The following is a 16310-nucleotide window of genomic DNA, read 5'->3' on the forward strand; positions in this document are numbered from 1 at the left end:
CTCTCTGACTGACCCTCTGTCTCTCTGACTGACCCTCTGTCTCTCTCTGTCTGACCCTCTGTCTCTCTGACTGACCCTCTGTCTCTCTGACTGACCCTCTGTCTCTCTCTGTCTGACCCTCTGTCTCTCTCTGACTGACCCTCTGTCTCTCTCTGTCTGACCCTCTGTCTCTCTCTGACTGACCCTCTGTCTCTCTGACTGACCCTCTGTCTCTCTGACTGACCCTCTGTCTCTCTGACTGACCCTCTGTCTCTCTCTGTCTGACCCTCTGTCTCTCTGACTGACCCTCTGTCCCTCTGACTGACCCTCTGTCTCTCTCTGACTGACCCTCTGTCTCTCTCTGACTGACCCTCTGTCTCTCTGACTGACCCTCTGTCTCTCTGACTGACCCTCTGTCTCTCTGACTGACCCTCTGTGTCTCTGACTGACCCTCTGTCTCTCTGACTGACCCTCTGTCTCTCTGACTGACCCTCTGTCTCTCTGACTGACCCTCTGTCTCTCTCTGTCTGACCCTCTGTCTCTCTCTGTCTGACCCTCTGTCTCTCTGACTGACCCTCTGTCTCTCTGACTGACCCTCTGTCTCTCTCTGACTGACCCTCTGTCTCTCTCTGACTGACCCTCTGTCTCTCTCTGACTGACCCTCTGTCTCTCTCTGACTGACCCTCTGTCTCTCTGACTGACACTCTGTGTCTCTCTAGTCAAACACACCTGTGAGTGTCTGTACCTGCCACAGTGAGGTAGACCCAGCTAAATGTGACAGAGTTCTGCTGGACCACCTGTTGTCGTCTGGCTGGGTCTCTGTCAGGTGTCACTTAGAGCAGACCAGGGATAAAACGGAGAGGGACATCTGTATTATGTGTCTGAGTGACAGGCGGCAGGCCGCAGTGGGACACTGACAGTGGGACAGATGTTTCCTGTCATTCTGGTTCCCATCAGGTCACAGACATCTCACAGCGAACTCGTCTTCTCTGCTGCTTCTGACATAAAGTATGATAGTCCACATGATATGGACTTTACTGTGAGATATTGTATTGCTTAAAGGAACGCTAAAAAATATCTCGTCTTTCCGCAACAAGCGGTATTATGTGATTATTGTTTTCTTCCATTTTGTTTTTTAAAGTTTCTGAGATATTGACCCGGTATTACATAGAGACAGGTCCAGTATTACATAGAGACAGGTCCAGTATTACATAGAGACAGGTCCAGTATTACATAGAGACAGGTCCAGTATTACATAGAGACAGGTACAGGTCCAGTATTACATAGAGACAGGTCCAGGTCCAGTATTACATAGAGACAGGTCCAGTATTACATAGAGACAGGTCCAGGTCCAGTATTACATAGAGACAGGTCCAGTATTACATAGAGACAGGTCCAGTATTACATAGAGACAGGTCCAGTATTACATAGAGACAGGTCCAGTATTACATAGAGACAGGTCCAGGTCCAGTATTACATAGAGACAGGTCCAGGTCCAGTATTACATAGAGACAGGTACAGGTCCAGTATTACATAGAGACAGGTCCAGGTCCAGTATTACATAGAGACAGGTCCAGTATTACATAGAGACAGGTCCAGTATTACATAGAGACAGGTCCAGTATTACATAGAGACAGGTCCAGGTCCAGTATTACATAGAGACAGGTCCAGGTCCAGTATTACATAGAGACAGGTCCAGTATTACATAGAGGCAGGTCCAGTATTACATAGAGACAGGTCCAGTATTACATAGAGACAGGTACAGGTCCAGTATTACATAGAGACAGGTACAGGTCCAGTATTACATAGAGACAGGTCCAGTATTACATAGAGACAGGTCCAGTATTACATAGAGACAGGTCCAGTATTACATAGAGACAGGTCCAGTATTACATAGAGACAGGTCCAGTATTACATAGAGACAGGTACAGGTCCAGTATTACATAGAGACAGGTCCAGTATTACATAGAGACAGGTCCAGGTCCAGTATTACATAGAGACAGGTACAGGTCCAGTATTACATAGAGACAGGTACAGGTCCAGTATTACATAGAGACAGGTCCAGTATTACATAGAGACAGGTACAGTATTACATAGAGACAGGTCCAGTATTACATAGAGACAGGTCCAGTATTACATAGAGACAGGTCCAGTATTACATAGAGACAGGTCCAGTTTTACATAGAGACAGGTCCAGTATTACATAGAGACAGGTCCAGGTCCAGTATTACATAGAGACAGGTCCAGTATTACATAGAGACAGGTCCAGTAGTACATAGAGACAGGTCCAGTAGTACATAGAGACAGGTCCAGTATTACATAGAGACAGGTCCAGGTCCAGTATTACATAGAGACAGGTCCAGTATTACATAGAGACAGGTCCAGTATTACATAGAGACAGGTCCAGGTCCAGTATTACATAGAGACAGGTCCAGGTCCAGTATTACATAGAGACAGGTCCAGTATTACATAGAGACAGGTCCAGTATTACATAGAGACAGGTCCAGTATTACATAGAGACAGGTCCAGGTCCAGTATTACATAGAGACAGGTCCAGTATTACATAGAGACAGGTACAGGTCCAGTATTACATAGAGACAGGTCCAGGTCCAGTATTACATAGAGACAGGTACAGGTCCAGTATTACATAGAGACAGGTCCAGTATTACATAGAGACAGGTCCAGTATTACATAGAGACAGGTCCAGTATTACATAGAGACAGGTCCAGGTCCAGGTCCAGTATTACATAGAGACAGGTCCCAGTATTACATAGAGACGGTCCAGTATTACATGAGACAGGTCCAGGTCCAGTATTACATAGAGACAGGTACAGGTCCAGTATTACATAGAGACAGGTCCAGTATTACATAGAGACAGGTCCAGTATTACATAGAGACAGGTCCAGGTCCAGTATTACATAGAGACAGGTCCAGTATTACATAGAGACAGGTCCAGGTCCAGTATTACATAGAGACAGGTCCAGGTCCAGTATTACATAGAGACAGGTCCAGTATTACATAGAGACAGGTCCAGTATTACATAGAGACAGGTCCAGTATTACATAGAGACAGGTCCAGGTCCAGTATTACATAGAGACAGGTCCAGGTCCAGTATTACATAGAGACAGGTACAGGTCCAGTATTACATAGAGACAGGTCCAGTATTACATAGAGACAGGTCCAGTATTACATAGAGACAGGTCCAGTATTACATAGAGACAGGTCCAGTATTACATAGAGACAGGTCCAGGTCCAGTATTACATAGAGACAGGTCCAGTATTACATAGAGACAGGTCCAGTATTACATAGAGACAGGTCCAGGTCCAGTATTACATAGAGACAGGTACAGTATTACATAGAGACAGGTCCAGGTCCAGTATTACATAGAGACAGGTCCAGTATTACATAGAGACAGGTCCAGTATTACATAGAGACAGGTCCAGTATTACATAGAAACAGGTCCAGTATTACATAGAGACAGGTCCAGGTCCAGGTCCAGCTAGTTGATTCTCTAATTGCCTGAGTGTCATCTCATCTCCACACACCCACACATCTCCCTCTCTCCCTCTCTCTCCCTCTCTCTCCCTCTCCTAACCCCCTCTCCTCCCCTCTCCTTCCCTCTCTCCTCTCTTTCCCTCTCCTCTTTCCTCTCTCCCCCTCTCCTCTCCTCTTCCTTCTCTCCCCCTCTCCTCTTCCCTCTCTCCCTCTCTCCTCTCTCCTCTCTCCCCCTCTCCTCTTCCTTCTCTCCTCTCTCCCTCTCCTCTCTACTCTCCCCCTCTCCCCTCCTCTCCTCTCCTCTCCCCCTCTCCTCTCTCCTCTCTCCCTTTCCTCTCCTCTCCTCTCTCCCTTTCCTCTCCTCTCCCCCTTTCCTCTCCTCTCCCCCTCTCCTCTCCTCTCTCCTCTCCTGACCTGTAATGGGCTGATGTATTCCTAACAAGACTCACCAGATGTTAATGGTCTGATGGAAGAGAGGAGAGAAAATGCAACATACTCTACTCTCACCTCACATAGTGGTCATTCCAAATATACTACGTAGTGCACTACTTTTAACTACAGCCATATGGGACCTGGTCAAAAGTTGTGCACTACATAGGGAATAGGGTCTATTTGGGGTGCAGACATTCTCTAGAACATCCTTAAGTGTCCGTAACAGACACAGAACACAGTAGAGAACACTGGATAATGAGGGCTCATCCTCTCTCTCTCTCTCTCTCTCTCTCTCTCTCTCTCTCTCTCTCATTCTCCTCTCTCTCTCTCTCTCTCTCTCTCCCTCTCTCCTAACCCAGCCTCATTCTCTCCCCCTGTCTCCTAACCCAGCCTCATTCTCTCCCTCTCCCTCCCTCCCTCTTTCCTAACCCAGCCTCTCTCTCCTAACCCAGCCTCCCTCTCTCCTAACACAGCCTCCCTCCCTCCTAACCCAGCCTCCCTCCCTCTCTCCTAACCCAGCCTCTCCCTCTCTCTGAGTCTGAAGCCTGTCTTAGTGAAGCCTGTCTTAGTGTGCTGTCTGAGGGAGCTGGAGAAGAAGCTGAACTGTGTAATCTTCCTGTAATGGCGGCTGGTAAAGATGTCTAGGTTTGGCAGCTGTCTGAGATGGGCCACACATATCATTACTTTGTTCTCTCTTATCTCTCTCCTCTCCCTATCCATCTCTCTCTCTCTCTCTCTCTCTCTCTCTCTCTCTCTCTCTCTCTCTCTTTCTCTCTCTGAATTTCAATTTAATTTCAATTTAAGGGCTTTATTGGCATGGGAAACATATGTTTACATTGCCAAAGCAAGTTAAATAGATAATAAACAAATATCTCTCTCTCTCTCTCTCTCTCTCTCTCTCCTTCTGCCTCTATCTCTCTCTCTGCCTCTCTCTGTCCTTCTACCTCTATATCTCTCTCTCTCTGCCTCTCTCTCTCTGCCTCTCTCTCCTTCTCTCTCTCTCTGCCTCTCTCTCTCTCTGCCTCTCTCCTTCTGCCTCTCTCTTTCTTCCCTCCCACAGCAAGCGCTGAAGGAGAACATGAGGAGGAGAGAGGCGGAGGAGAAGCAGAGGAGAGCGTGGGTGGCCAAGGAGAAGGCGGAGAGAGAGAAGCAGGAGAGACAGCAGCAGAAGAAGAGGAGACTGCTGGAGGTCAACGCAGGTAACGATGAACCACTGATCTCCTCAACACTGATAACACAATGTATGGCTGATCTCCTCAACACTGATAATACAATGTATGGCTGATCTCAACACTGATAACACAATGTATGGCTGATCTCCTCAACACTGATAATACAATGTATGGCTGATCTCAACACTGATAACACAATGTATGGCTGATCTCCTCAACACTGATAACACAATGTATGGCTGATCTCCTCAACACTGATAACACAATGTATGGCTGGCTGATCTCAACACTGATAACACAATGTATGGCTGATCTCAACACTGATAACACAATGTATGGCTGATCTCCTCAACACTGATAACACAATGTATGGCTGATCTCCTCAACACTGATAACACAATGTATGGCTGATCTCCTCAACACTGATAATACAATGTATGGCTGATCTCAACACTGATAATACAATGTATGGCTGATCTCCTCAACACTGATAACGCAATGTATGGCTGATCTCCTCAACACTGATAACACAATGTATGGCTGATCTCCTCAACACTGATAACACAATGTATGGCTGATCTCCTCAACACTGATAATACAATGTATGGCTGATCTCAACACTGATAATACAATGTATGGCTGATCTCCTCAACACTGATAACACAATGTATGGCTGATCTCCTCAACACTGATAACACAATGTATGGCTGATCTCCTCAACACTGATAACACAATGTATGGCTGATCTCCTCAACACTGATAACACAATGTATGGCTGGCTGATCTCAACACTGATAACACAATGTATGGCTGGCTGATCTCAACACTGATAACACAATGTATGGCTGATCTCAACACTGATAACACAATGTATGGCTGATCTCAACACTGATAACACAATGTATGGCTGATCTCAACACTGATAACACAATGTATGGCTGATCTCAACACTGATAACACAATGTATGGCTGATCTCAACACTGATAACACAATGTATGGCTGATCTCCTCAACACTGATAACACAATGTATGGCTGATCTCCTCAACACTGATAATACAATGTATGGCTGATCTCCTCAACACTGATAACACAATGTATGGCTGATCTCCTCAAACAATATCTACTGAATGTATGGCTGTGTTAGACAGATCGTTTTTAGTTATACATTTGGTTAAGACTTTCTATGATGTATATACCTATGAAGCATTATAACGTTCTTTATAATGCCTTATAAGACACTTAAATGCTTTTCTGAAGACACCAGTCTTGGTCCGTTTGGAGTAATGAGTAACTCTTACCGTATAAAGCGTGGTTACTGATGACGGTGTAGTGTAACTGTGTTATGTTGTCGGTACAGAAGAGCCAGGACCTCAGCACGACCCAGCACCTCTTTATCCAGTCATTTCACCACTGACCACAGTCCTATTTGTCCAGCAGTAGGTGGTAGTTCCAGCCCCTGGTCCTGCAGAAACACTGCATTACTGTGCCAATCATTACTGACCTTTAAAAAGGAGTCTGGTCACCCTCTCTCTCTGTCTCTCTCTCTCACACTCACTCTCTCTCTCTGTCTCTCTCTCTCACACTGTCTCTCTCTCTCACACGCTCTCTCTCTCTGTCTCTCTCTCACTCTCTCTCTCACACTCTCTGTCTCTCTCTCACTCTCTCTCTGTCTCTCTCACACTCTCTCTCTCACACTCACTCTCTCTCTCTCACTCTCTCTGTCTCCCTCTCTCTCACTCTCTCTCTCACACACACACACACACACACACTCTCACTCTCTCTCACACTCTCTGTCTCTCTCTCACACTCTCTCTGTCTCTCTCACACTCTCTCTCTCACTCTCTCTCTCTCTCTCACACTCTCTCTGTCTCTCTCACACTCTCTCTCTCTCTCTCTCTCTCTCTCTCACACACACTCTCTCTCTCTGTGTTTTTCAAATCAAATGTATTTATAAAGACTTTTTTACATCAGCAAGATGTCACAAAGTGCTCCTCCAGAAACTCTCACTAGAAGCCGGGACGATAAACCACTGAATTACCGACACAGACAACGCCTTCCTCTTAACGAAGCCTTTCTGCTTCCGTCTGTCATTTTCGCTTCGCAACGTTCCTGTAGATTGTTCTAAAACCGCAGTAATAGTCTAGTATGCATTATGGTTATTCCTGCTATGAAAGAATCAGCCTGTCCCTGTTTGGCTGTCGACTGAGAGAAGCATGGAGGAGGGAGAGAAGCATGGAGGAGGGAGAGACGCTGCTGACTCCCTCCCACTCCACACTGTGCCACGGAGGAGGGAGAGAAGCACGGGGGAGGGAGAGAAGCACGGGGGAGGGAGAGAAGCACAGAGGAGGGAGAGAAGCACAGAGGAGGGAGAGAAGCACAGAGGAGAGAGAGAAGCACGGAGGAGGGAGAGAAGCATTCTGAGAAGCACAAACATGTGACCGTTGCTGGGAAAAAGACGACTACTGTTGTCCTAGTTACAGAGCGGAGAGTCACAGCTCTCTGTGAGGATATTTACATTTATATTTACAGGATATCTTATGTGTACAACCAGAGTAGACTGTAGTTAGTGTGGTTGGGATGGGCGCCCGCCGAGGCTATATTTACTGTACATATAGACTACAGGTCTGAAGAGACTAAAATACATCTGATCATTACACATCCCGTTTAGACAGGTGGCACATCAAAATATAAATCATATGTATCTATAGTCCTGCTGCTAATGTAAAGTACCTGTCCATTATAACATGTATCTATAGTCCTGCTGCTAATGTAAAGTACCTGTCCATTATAACATGTATCTATAGTCCTGCTGCTAGTACCTGTCCATTATAACATGTATCTATAGTCCTGCTGCCAGTACCTGTCCATTATAACATGTATCTATAGTCCTGCTGCTAATGTAAAGTACCTGTCCATTATAACATGTATCTATAGTCCTGCTGCTAGTACCTGTCCATTATAACATGTATCTATAGTCCTGCTGCCAGTACCTGTCCATTATAACATGTATCTATAGTCCTGCTGCTAATGTAAAGTACCTGTCCATTATAACATGTATCTATAGTCCTGCTGCTAGTACCTTTCCATTATAACATGTATCTATAGTCCTGTTGCTAGTACCTGTCCATTATAACATGTATCTATAGTCCTGCTGCTAATGTAAAGTAACTGTCCATTTAAAACAAAGACATGTATTGTTGATTTGTTGTTATTGAGCAAAATAGTTACATATATCGTGATAATACTATTTGTCCATATCGCCCAGGTCTCTCACACACACACACACACACACACACACACACACACACACACACACACACTGTGTCAGTGAACTCTGGAGTATATTCACTAGGAACCAAATCAGGGCCTGATTTAGCTCCGGGACACCAGTTGAGTGTAATTATAAATAGGTAGACGAGATAAGCAGCAGTACTGTGGACCTCCAGGCTCGATGTTTACAGTGAAATACCCCCTGGTGTAGTCCAGATTCTAGACCTGGGCAGTCCAACCCTCTTCCTGCAGGATGGTTGATCTCCAGGAAGAGGGTTGGACTGAAAACCTACAGGACGGTAGATCTCCAGGAAGAGGGTTGGACTGAAAACCTACAGGAAGGTCGATCTCCAGGAAGAGGGTTGGACTGAAAACCTACAGGACAGTAGATCTCCAGGAAGAGGGTTGGACTGAAAACCTACAGGAAGGTCGATCTCCAGGAAGAGGGTTGGACTGAAAACCTACAGGACAGTAGATCTCCAGGAAGAGAGTTGGACTGAAAACCTACAGGAAGGTAGATCTCCAGGAAGAGGGTTGGACTGAAAACCTACAGGAAGGTCGATCTCCAGAAAGAGGGTTGGACTGAAAACCCACAGGAAGGTAGATCTCCAGGAAGAGGATTGGACTGAAAACCCACAGGACGGTAGATCTCCAGGAAGAGGGTTGGACTGAAAACCTACAGGACGGTAGATCTCCAGGAAGAGGGTTGGACTGAAAACCCACAGGAAGGTAGATCTCCAGGAAGAGGGTTGGACTGAAAACCCACAGGAAGGTAGATCTCCAGGAAGAGGATTGGACTGAAAACCTACAGGACGGTAGATCTCCAGGAAGAGGGTTGGACTGAAAACCTACAGGACGGTAGATCTCCAGGAAGGGTTGGACTGCCCTGTTCTAGACAGACAAATCTTAGTTTTCTATGCAACAGACTCCAGAACTCAAGAGATGATTTTAAACTTTTCAATTTAAGAGAACTAGCACAGAGAGAAAGATAAAACTTCAGCCAACATTTTGTCTCTGTGGCTTATTGATAAATGTGACGTGTGCTGAGAAGCCTGAAATATATTTAGATACGCTGAAATTAAGACAACGCAAAACCAAAACGCTCTTGATATCCCTGAGGAATGGGATGACACACACTCACACACACACACACACACACACACACACACACACACACACACAGACAGACACACACACACTCTGAAACACTCTCTAGCACACACACACACAGACACACACACACTCTGAAACACTCTCTAACACACACACACACACACACACACACACACAGACACACACACACTCTGAAACACTCTCTAACACACACACACACAGACACACACACAGACACACACACACTCTGAAACACTCTCTAACACACACACACACACACACACACACACACTATGTCCCTCAAACAGAAACTAAAGGAACCTGTATCCCATCTAACCTCTCTACTACCCTATACACACTTAACCAGTATCCCTTCTAACCTCTCTACTACCCTCTCCACACTTAACCAGTATCCCTTCTAACCTCTCTACTACCCTGTACACACTTAACCTGTATACTTTCTAACCTCTACTACCCTCTACACACTTAACCAGTATCCCCTCTAAACACCTACTACCCTCTTAACTTTTTTGGGATAGGGGGCAGCATTCGGAATTTTGGATGAAAAGCTTGCCCAAAGTAAACTGCCTGCTACTCAGGCCCAGAAGCTAGGATATGCATATAATTGGTAGATTTGGATAGAACACACTCTAAAACTGTTCAAATTATGTCTGTGAGTATAACAGAACTTATTTGGCAGGCGAAAACCCGAGGACAAACCATCCAGGATTTTTTGTTGTTGAGGTGACAGTGTTTTCAATGGATTTTCTCTGTGGATCTAAATTTCTAAGGCACTTGCTTGCAGTTCCTATCGCTTCCACTGGATGTCAACAGTCTTTAGAAATTGGTTGATGTTTTTCTTTTGAGTAATGAAGAAGTATGGCTGTAAAGAACGAGGGTCGAGTCTAGTGTACTGTTTGTTAGAGGCGCACGACCTGAAAGCTTGCTCCGCTTTGTTTTCGTCCAGTATTGAACACAGTTTATCCCGTCTTAAATTTTATTGATTATTTACGTTAAAAAATACCTAAAGTTGTATTAGGAAAGTTGTTTGAAATGTTTGGATCAAGATTACAGGTAACTTATTAGATATTTTATAGTCATGTTGCGCGAGTTGGAACCGGTGTTTTTCTGATTAAAACGCGCCAAATAAATTGACATTTTGGAGATATAACGACGGAATTTATCGAACAAAAGGACCATTTGTGATGTTTATGGGACATATTGGAGTGCCAACAGAAGAAGCTCCTCAAAGGTAAGGCATGAATTATATCGTTATTTCTGAGTTTTGTGTCGCGCCTGGCGGGTTGAATTATGATTGTCATGTGTTTGTTTGATGGGTTGCTGTCCTCAGATAATCGCTTGGTTTGCTTTCGCCGTAAAGCCTTTTTGAAATCTGACACGGTGGCTAGATTAACAAGAAGTTAAGCTTTAATTTGGTGTATTGCACTTATGAAAGTTAAATATTTCATAATTTTTTTTGAATTTCGCGCTCTGCAATTTCACCGGATGTTGTGGAAACGTTCCGCTAGCAGAACCCCCAGCCGTAAATTAACCAGTGTCCAATCTCACCTCTCTACTACCCTCTTAACCAGTATCCCCTCTAACCACCTACTACCCTCTTAACCAGTATCCCCTCTAACCACCTACTACCCTCTTAACCAGTATCCCCTCTAACCACCTACTACCCTCTTAACCAGTATCCCCTCTAACCACCTACTACCCTCTTAACCTGTATCCCCTCTAACCACCTTCTACACACCAGTATCTCTACATGCACATCATCATCTGCTCATCTATCGCTCCAGTGTTAATCTGCTAAATTGTAATTACTTTGCTACTATGGCCTATTTATTGCCTTACCTCCTCACACCATTTGCTCACACTGTATAAAGACTTTATTTTTTTCCCCTATTGTGTTATTGACTGTATGTTTGTTTACTCCATGTGTAACTCTGTGTTGTTGTTTGTGTCACACTGCTTGGCTTTATCTTGGCCAGGTCGCAGTTGTAAATGAGAACTTGTTCTCAACTAGCCTACCTGGTTAAATAAAGGTGAAATAAATAAAATATATATTTTTTTAACTTAACCAGTATCCTTTCTAACCTCTCTACTACCCTATAAACACTTTAACTGTATCCCTTCTAACCTCTACTACCCTCTCCACACTTAATCAGTATCCCATCTAACCACCTACTACCCTGTACACACTTAACCAGTATCCCTTCTAACCTCTCTCCTACCCTCTTAACCAGTATCCCTTCTAAACTCTCTACACACTTAACCAGTATCCCTTCTAACCTCTCTACCACCCTGTACACACTTAACCTGTATCCCTTCTAACCTCTCTACCACCCTGTACACACTTAACCTGTATCCCTTCTAACCTCTCTACCACCCTGTACACACTTAACCTGTATCCCTTCTAACCTCTCTACCATCCTGTACACACTTAACCTGTATCCCTTCTAACCTCTCTACTACCCTGTACACACTTAACCTGTATCCTCTCTACCATCCTGTACACACTTAACCTGTATCCCTTCTAACCTCTCTACCATCCTGTACACACTTAACCTGTATCCCTTCTAACCTCTCTACCACCCCGTACACACTTAACCTGTATCCCTTCTAACCTCTCTACCACCCTGTACACACTTAACCTGTATCCCTTCTAACCTCTCTACCATCCTGTACACACTTAACCTGTATCCCTTCTAACCTCTCTACTACCCTGTACACACTTAACCTGTATCCCCTCTAACCTCTCTACCATCCTGTACACACTTAACCTGTATCCCTTCTAACCTCTCTACCATCCTGTACACACTTAACCTGTATCCCTTCTAACCTCTCTACCACCCCGTACACACTTAACCTGTATCCCTTCTAACCTCTCTACCACCCCGTACACACTTAACCTGTATCCCTTCTAACCTCTCTACTACCCTGTACACACTTAATCTGTATCCCCTCTAACCTCTCTACCACCCTGTACACACTTAATCTGTATCCCCTCTAACCTCTCTCCCACTCTCCACTCCACTGGCAGAGTCTGCCTGAGTCCCAAATGGCAGCCTATTCCCTGGCCTATATAGTGCACTACTTTAGACTGGAGCCCTGTGGGCATTGAGCCCTGGTCTAAAGTAGTGCACTACGTAGGGAATAGGGTGCCATTTGGGACTTAGTGCCCGTCTAGACATTAGCCATTACTTACTGCTGGAACGGCCATATTAAAACCACCTCTGCCAACGAATGCTGTGTTAACAGTAATGTTAGAGAGGAGTGGAGAAGAAATCAACCAGAGAGAGAGAGAGAGATGTCTGTCTGGATCAAGCCAGACTCACAGGCTATCTGCACTCAAAACACTAAAAGGCTTCATCTTTTCCACCGGCTACCTGTGTCAGAACAAAAGGCACTGTGTCCCAAACAGTACCCTGTTCCCTGTGTAGGCCGCCATTTGTAAATAAGAATTTGTTGTTAACTGACTTGCCTAGTTAAATAAATGGAGACGTCCGTTCTACTCGTTGTGGTTCTGAGGCTGTTCTGTCAGCAGGCTGTGTGTTGATTGTTCTGGTCCAGTAGAGATGGTGTGGTGAGGACAGGGATGCATGCTGGGTGGAGACACAGGAAGCAGAGTTATGACTGAATCAGGGCCCCGCCACAACCAGAGACCCCTCCTTTTAACATTCATATATTCCCCTGTTTTACTCCCCACTGAGGAACTGAGGCTAACTGAGGCTAACGCTGTCAGACTGTTCAGCATCAATATACAGTGGAGACCAGGACACTGCTGGTTAGTTAGAGCCCGTACAAGCTGTGGACAGGACACTGCAGGACACTGCTGGTTAGTTAGAGCCCCTGCTAGCTGTGGACAGGACACTGCTGGTTAGTTAGAGCCCCTACTAGCTGTGGACAGGACACTGCTGGTTAGTTAGAGCCCCTGCTAGCTGTGGACAGGACACTGCTGGTTAGTTAGAGCCCGTACTAGCTGTGGACAGGACACTGCAGGACACTGCTGGTTAGTTAGAGCCCCAAAAAGCTGTGGACAGGACACTGCTGGTTAGTTAGAGCCCCTGCTAGCTGTGGACAGGACACTGCTGGTTAGTTAGAGCCCCTGCTAGCTGTGGACAGGACACTGCTGGTTAGTTAGAGCCCGTACTAGCTGTGGACAGGACAATGCAGGACACTGCTGGTTAGTTAGAGCCCCTGCTAGCTGTGGACAGGACACTGCTGGTTAGTTAGAGCCCCTGCTAGCTGTGGACAGGACACTGCTAGTTAGTTTGAGCCCCTACTAGCTGTGGACAGGACACTGCAGGACACTGCTGGTTAGTTAGAGCCCCTACTAGCTGTTGACAGGACACTGCAGGACACTGCTGGTTAGTTAGAGCCCCTGCTAGCTGTGGACAGGACACTGCTGGTTAGTTAGAGCCCCTACTAGCTGTGGACAGGACACTACAGGACACTGCTGGGTAGTTAGAGCCCATACTAGCTGTGGACAGGACACTACAGGACACTGCTGGGTAGTTAGAGTCCCTGCTAGCTAAGACATGGACTTCATGGAGTCACACGGAGTCCTTTATGAAGAGATGGTATTTGTTTGTCAAAGAGGATCAGAGAGCTCGGTCATTACGTAATGGAGAGAGGTTTCCTCTGGAAGCATTTGATTATCCCTCAGATCAGTCAAGAGCCTCCATCCATCTCTCTGTACAGAGCAGAGCAGAGCAGAGCAGAGCAGAGCAGGCTCACTGTTATAATGGACCATCTCTCTGTACAGAGCAGAGCAGAGCAGGCTCACTGTTATAATGGACCATCTCTCTGTACAGAGCAGAGCAGAGCAGGCTCACTGTTATAATGGAGTGGCTGCTGCAGAAACCACTTTTACCAGACCTTTTCTTTCCAGGACTTAAGATACCAACACGTGTTTATTTTCTAATTCATACAGTCTCTACTCTATTCATAGAGAACAGTCTCTTTATACAGTCTCTACTGATAGAGAACAGTCTCTTAGTCTCTACTGATAGAGAACAGTCTCTTTATACAGTCTCTACTGATAGAGAACAGTCTCTTTACACAGTCTCTACTGATAGAGAACAATGTCTTTATACAGTCTCTACTGATAGAGAACAATCTCTTTATACAGTATCTAATCTATTCATAGAGAACAGTCTCTTTACACAGTCTCTAATGATAGAGAACAGTCTCTTTACACAGTCTCTACTGATAGAGAACAGTCTCTTTACACAGTCTCTACTGATAGAGAACAGTCTCTTTACACAGTCTCTACTGATAGAGAACAGTCTCTTTATACAGTCTCTACTGATAGAGAACAGTCTCTTTATACAGTCTCTACTGATAGAGAACAGTCTCTTTATACAGTCTCTACTGATAGAGAACAGTCTCTTTACACAGTCTCTACTGATAGAGAACAGTCTCTTTACACAGTCTACTGATAGAGAACAGTCTCTTACAGTTTCTACTGATAGAGAACAGTCTCTATACAATCTCTACTGATAGAGAACAGTCTCTTTATACAGTCTCTACTGATAGAGAACAGTCTCTTAGTCTCTACTGATAGAGAACAGTCTCTTTACACAGTCTCTACTGATGGAGAACAGTCTCTATACAGTCTCTACTGATAGAGAACAGTCTCTTTACACAGTCTCTAATGATAGAGAACAGTCTCTTTATACAGTCTCTACTCTATTCATAGAGAACAGTCTCTTTACACAGTCTCTACTGATAGAGAACAGTCTCTTTACACAGTCTCTATTGATAGAGAACAGTCTCTTTACACAGTCTCTACTGATAGAGAACAGTCTCTTTATACAGTATCTACTCTATTCATAGAGAACAGTCTCTTCATACAGTCTCTACTGATAGAGAACAGTCTCTTTATACAGTCTCTACTCTATTCATAGAGAACAGTCTCTTTACACAGTCTCTACTGATAGAGAACAGTCTCTTTACACAGTCTCTATTGATAGAGAACAGTCTCTTTACACAGTCTCTACTGATAGAGAACAGTCTCTTTATACAGTCTCTACTCTATTCATAGAGAACAGTCTCTTCATACAGTCTCTACTGATAGAGAACAGTCTCTTTATACAGTCTCTACTCTATTCATAGAGAACAGTCTCTTCATACAGTCTCTACTGATAGAGAACAGTCTCTTTACACAGTCTCTAATGATAGAGAACAGTCTCTTTACACAGTCTCTACTGATAGAGAACAGTCTCTTTACACAGTCTCTACTGATAGAGAACAGTCTCTTTACACAGTCTCTACTGATAGAGAACAGTCTCTTTATACAGTCTCTACTGATAGAGAACAGTCTCTTTATACAGTCTCTACTGATAGAGAACAGTCTCTTTATACAGTCTCTACTGATAGAGAACAGTCTCTTTACACAGTCTCTAATGATAGAGAACAGTCTCTTTATACAGTCTCTACTCTATTCGTAGAGAACAGTCTCTTTACACAGTCTCTACTGATAGAGAACAGTCTCTTTATACATTCTCTACTGATAAAGAACAGTCTCTTTATACAGTCTCTACTCTATTCATAGAGAACAGTCTCTTTACACAGTCTCTACTGATAGAGAACAGTCTCTTTACACAGTCTCTATTGATAGAGAACAGTCTCTTTACACAGTCTCTACTGATAGAGAACAGTCTCTTTATACAGTCTCTACTCTATTCATAGAGAACAGTCTCTTTATACAGTCTCTACTGATAGAGAAGAGTCTCTACTGATAGAGAACAGTCTCTTTATACAGTCTCTACTGATAGAGAACAGTCTCTTTACACAGTTTCTACTGATAGAGAACAAGTCTCTTTACACAGTCTC

The 16310-nt window shown here is 44.6% G+C and overlaps 1 long non-coding RNA gene across 2 annotated transcripts; it reads left to right on the top strand.

Moving 5' to 3' along the window:
* Window positions 1-1153: 1153 nt before the first annotated feature.
* LOC115181471 (uncharacterized) lies at window positions 1154-2874 on the top strand. Of its 2 annotated transcripts, none has more exons than XR_003873451.1 (3): window positions 1154-1178; window positions 2715-2736; window positions 2814-2874. It is a non-coding gene; the product is annotated as an uncharacterized LOC115181471 (long non-coding RNA). The 2 variants fall into 2 exon arrangements; XR_003873452.1 differs by lacking the exon at window positions 1154-1178 and adding an exon at window positions 2325-2336.
* The last annotated feature ends 13436 nt before the right edge of the window (window positions 2875-16310 follow it).

This window comes from Salmo trutta, unplaced genomic scaffold (assembly GCF_901001165.1).
Source record: "Salmo trutta unplaced genomic scaffold, fSalTru1.1, whole genome shotgun sequence".
Taxonomy (NCBI): Eukaryota; Metazoa; Chordata; class Actinopteri; order Salmoniformes; family Salmonidae; genus Salmo; species Salmo trutta.